This window comes from Ornithorhynchus anatinus, chromosome 5, assembly GCF_004115215.2.
Source record: "Ornithorhynchus anatinus isolate Pmale09 chromosome 5, mOrnAna1.pri.v4, whole genome shotgun sequence".
NCBI classification, from domain to species: domain Eukaryota; kingdom Metazoa; phylum Chordata; class Mammalia; order Monotremata; family Ornithorhynchidae; genus Ornithorhynchus; species Ornithorhynchus anatinus.
In genome coordinates, this window is record NC_041732.1 from 82,789,927 (window position 1) to 82,794,670 (window position 4,744).

A 4,744-nucleotide genomic window follows, 5' to 3' on the forward strand; every position below is an offset into this window, starting at 1 on the left:
TACTGAGTGTGAAGTATTGTACTTAGTGCTTTGAAAGAGAACAACACAAGCAAAACATTATTATTATTATATTTGTTAGGGGCTTGCTATGTGAAAAGCATGGTTCTAAACACTGGGTCTTGTCTTATGCCGTCAAGTTGTTTCCGACCCATAGTGACACCATGGACACATCTCTCCCAGAACACCCCACCTCCAGCTGCAATCGTTCTGGTAGTGTATCCACAGAGTATTCTCAGTAAAAGTACAAAAGTGGTTTACCATTGCCTTTAAGAGAAGTAGCGTGGCTCAGTGGAAAGAACACAGGCTTAGGAGTCAGAGGTCATGGGTTCTAATCCTGGCTCCGCCACTTGTCAGCTGTGTGACTTTGGGCAAGTCACTTAATTTCTCGGAGCCTGTTACCTCATCTGTAAAATGGGGATTACGACTGTGAGCCTCATGTGGGACAACCTGATTACCCTGTTTCTACCCCAGTGCTTAGAACGGTGATCAGCACATAGTAATCGCTTAACAAATACCAACATTATTATTATTATTATTATTCCACCTAGTAAGCTTGAGTTTCCACCCTCGACTCTCTCCTATACAGCTGCTGCCCAGCACAGGTAAGTTTGGACTTGTAGTAGATTGCCTTCCACTCGCAAGCCAGTGCACAAGCTAGGAATGGAATGGGTAGGCCTCTGCTTGACTTTCCCTCCTGTAGTTGTGACTGGAAGAGTATTGGGAACTTTCCAGGTGCAATCCTGAGAGGGGGAACACTGGGGTAGATGCAAGTTAATTAGGTCAGATATATTCCCTGTCCCTCATGGAGCTTCATTCTAAGAAGGAGGGAGAAGAGGCACTGAATCCCCATTTTATAGATGAGGAAACAGGCCTTGAGAAGGAAAGAGATTGCCCAGGGTCACAGAGAAGGCAAGTAGAAGACTAGGGATTAAGACCTGGGTTTTTCTAACTCACAGTCCCATACTTTTTCCACTAGAACACACTGCTTCTATTCCCTGCCCTCAAGGAGCTTACAAACAAATGCCAAAATACTGATTTTTTTTCCCCCAGTGTTTTCAGATGGGGATCTCATTGGTCTTCAAAAAAAGTGACAGGGAGAACAGGAATTGATCCTTGCATCTGCTGCTGGCCTATTCCATTATTTCTTCAATCTGTTCCTTTCTGCCTGTGGACCTAGAGTTTCCAAATTCTAACTCCCACTTCCCTTCTGCTGCAGCAAGAACATTTGGAAAGTCATCTGTAGGCTAAATTTGGAGGACTCAGAGAACTTTGGCAACATTCCTAATTTAAAGGCTTAAGATCCTAAGAGAAAAGGTTTCCCTTCCCCGGTTTTACAAACACACTGATTGGGTATTGAAGAAAGAATTCTGTAGAACTGCTACTTTTAGTCATCACTGATTGTTGTGTATGAAGCATTCATTTGGACAGTCTGATGCAATTTATTTCTAGAATAAGACTATAAAAAGTACCATAAGTGGGCCAGACCGGTGATCCATCCTACCCAATATTCTACTCCAGGTAGGGGTCACAACTTGGTTCAGAGAACTGTATAAGGGACACCTCTTGCTTTCCATGACATCGTAAGACTGTAAGCTTCTTGTGGGCAGGGAATGTGTCTAGCAACTCGGTTGTATTATACTCTCCCAAGTGCTTAGTACAGTGCTGTGCACACAGCAAGTGCTCAATAAATACCACTGACTGACATATGTACCAATTTAGAAGACCAAGGATTTTGACTCTCTCAGAAATCTTCCAGAATGGGAAGCAGCATGGGAAGAGCCTGGGCCTGGGAGTAAGAGAACTTGCGTTCTAATCTCAGCTCCACAATTTATCTGCTGTTTGACCTTGGGAAAGTCACTTCACTTCCCTGGGTCTCAGTTCTCTCATCTGTAAAATGGGGATTAAGACTGTGAGCCCCATGTGGGACAAGGACTGTGTCCAATCAGATTACCTTGTATCTATCCTAGTGCTTAGAACAGTGCTTAGTGCTTAACAAATACCACAATTGTTATTATTATTATTATTAATAATAAATTATTTGTAATTCTTAGCTTACAGAAATGGATCAACTGATGACCCAAAGTAGTATATTTGATTCCTCTCCTGCCCTCTGACAATCCCACCCCTGCCGCTGGTTCCACTCTGTTTTATTCTGCCCTCCTTGGATTAATTAGAACAACAGATTGGCTAGTTTTGATACCCTGGAATGGGCTCAGAAGGAACTAGGAAATGCCAAAGCTCCAAAGACTTCTTGACATTTCTGGAATTGATGTAAATCTTCATTAGCAAATGCGAGTGCCAGCAATGCAGTCGGAATAAATTAAATCTCATTGTCAGGACATTCATAGCAAAGTTTGCCAGAAAATCACGTCAGTGATGTCGTCTTTGAATACCAAGAGCACGTGGAAAGTAACTGTATGTAAGTATCTATGCATGTACATGCTCGAGAGAAAACTTAACATCCAAAAATGCCAGGATGATCATCCTATGGATTTCTAGTAAATCACTATTCACTTCTAGGCTGTGAAGTGAAAACTCGTAAGTGTAAAGGCATACTCTTCACAGATTCTAAGTGGCACCTTGAAGGATACTGTAAATAATTATGATAGTAATAACTGTGGTAATTTAGTGTTTATTGTGTGCTAAGCACTGTGGTAAATATGTGATAAGCAGATCTGATACAATCCTTGTCTCATGGGGCTCAAAATCTAAGAAGGAGGGAGAACAGGTGTCACAGTCCCATTTTATAGATCAGGAAACTGAGGCCCAGAGATGATAAGTGATTTGCTTAAGGGCACACATCAGGTGGTGGGGCTGGGATTAGAACCCAGGTATTCTGATTCCCAGGCTCATGCTCTTTTCACTAGGCAAGACCGATGTCTACCCAATGATTTTAGGGATAGTCAAAAAGATAGAAAACAAGTCCCTTACTAGAAGCTTGGAGCTACTAAAAAAGGACATGATTTTAGAGGAACATAAAGTGCCAAACACAAACCCTCTATGGTAACTGGCAAGGTAAAAGAGGTTATTGGGGGAAAGTAATTCCACATTTATAAATGGAATGCTCCTCTGAAAGTTAAACAGTTCACCTGAATGTTCATCAATCAGGCTGTTAGGTGTTAACTAAGCAATTTACTGTGCTTCTTCTAGACTATAAGCTTATTGTTGGCATGGAACATGTCTACCAACTCTGTTATATTGTACTCTCCCAAGGGCACTTAGTTCAATCCTCTGCATAAAGTAAGCACTGAGTAAATATGATTCATTGATTGGGAAAGAAAATGTGACATTTCAGATGAAATCATGCCTCATTAATCTGTTGGAGTTTATGCCCAGCTACTATGGGCACAGAGGGAACCTTTGACAAGACCTTTGACAAAATTTCACACCATAGACTTTTTCTTAATGGAATAATCGGGGTATGTGCTACCAAGAAGAGAAAACTGGTGAAAAAAATAGGAAAGAAAGGGTAGGAATGCACTGTTACTTTTCAGGATGGAGAAGTCTACATAGAGGAGGTCACTCAAGGATCAGTGCTAGAATCATTTTTGTTTACTTCAGAACTGATGTGGAAGAGGAAACTGAAAATTCAGTCTCCAATTTTCAATAGGCACTAGGCTCTTCTGGATAGTGAAGTGCCAGGAAGATGGGAATAAACTACAGGTAAATCTCAAAAAGGCACCCGGAAGACTTTGTACTATTCTAGTTGTTACATCTTAGGAAGGCCAGAAGGGGAACTGGAAAAGGGACAGAAAAAGTCAACCCAATGATCAGGGAACATAGTGGATAGGCCGTGAGTAAACAAGAGAAACAGTAAGTTACTTCACTTTTCTGTGCCTCAGTTACCTCCTTTGTAAAGTGGAGATTAAGATTGTGAGCCCAGCGTGGAACAGGGACTGTGTCCAACCCAATTACCTTGTATCTACCCCAGCATTTAGTATAGTGCACGGCACATGCCACAGTTATTTTCATTATTATTATTATTATTAGCAAGGACAAGATTCCTTCCTTCATTTTACATGAGCACATACTATAAGAGATTGTTGAACACACATTGGTTGTATGAGCTGTGCTCTCATTCACTGATAAAAAATCTTACTGAAAGTAGCATCTTGGTTCACACCTCAGGGACAGACTGATGGGTGGATAGATAGATGCTCAGGGAGATAGAGAAATAAAGAGCTGTGTATCAAGAGGTCAAGAGAAAAGGTTAGAGACAGGTCAGTTAATAAATGGAAAGACAGATGGACAGAGCCCTAAAATTAGTCAATCAATTAACCAATCAGTGGTATTTATTGAGGGTTTACTGTGCGCAGAGAACTGTATTTAGTACTTGGGAGGGTTGGTAGAAATGTTCCCTAATCACAGCAAGAATTAAGATGTATTTTTTTTGTGTGTGCTCTTTTTCTCTTCTGTCCTCAGTTTTAATAGTGGAAAACAAAACCTCTGACTAAGAATTTGTTTCAAGGACAGTAAGATCCACTTTCCTAACTGGCCAGCATTGTCAGCATCAGAGATAATTTATGATAAAAATGCTTTTATAGAGCACTTTTATTTTCCAAGCACTGTCACATTAGTTAACTCATTTTTGTCTCCTGTTGCAGATGGGGAAACAGGCATGAGAGGTTATGTGACTTGCCCATAATCCCATAACAAGCCAGTGGAGACCTGGGATTCAGCTCAGGGTCTCTTGACTCCCAGAACCATAAGCTTTCCAGTACGCTATGCTGGGTACTTGTTTTAT

General features: G+C 41.1%; 1 non-coding gene across 1 annotated transcript; it reads right to left on the reverse strand.

Annotated features, from left to right (window-relative positions):
- Positions 1 to 612: 612 nt before the first annotated feature.
- LOC114812496 lies at positions 613 to 750 on the reverse strand. The gene has a single exon (XR_003760148.1). It is a non-coding gene; the product is annotated as a small nucleolar RNA SNORA7 (small nucleolar RNA).
- Positions 751 to 4,744: the final 3,994 nt, after the last annotated feature.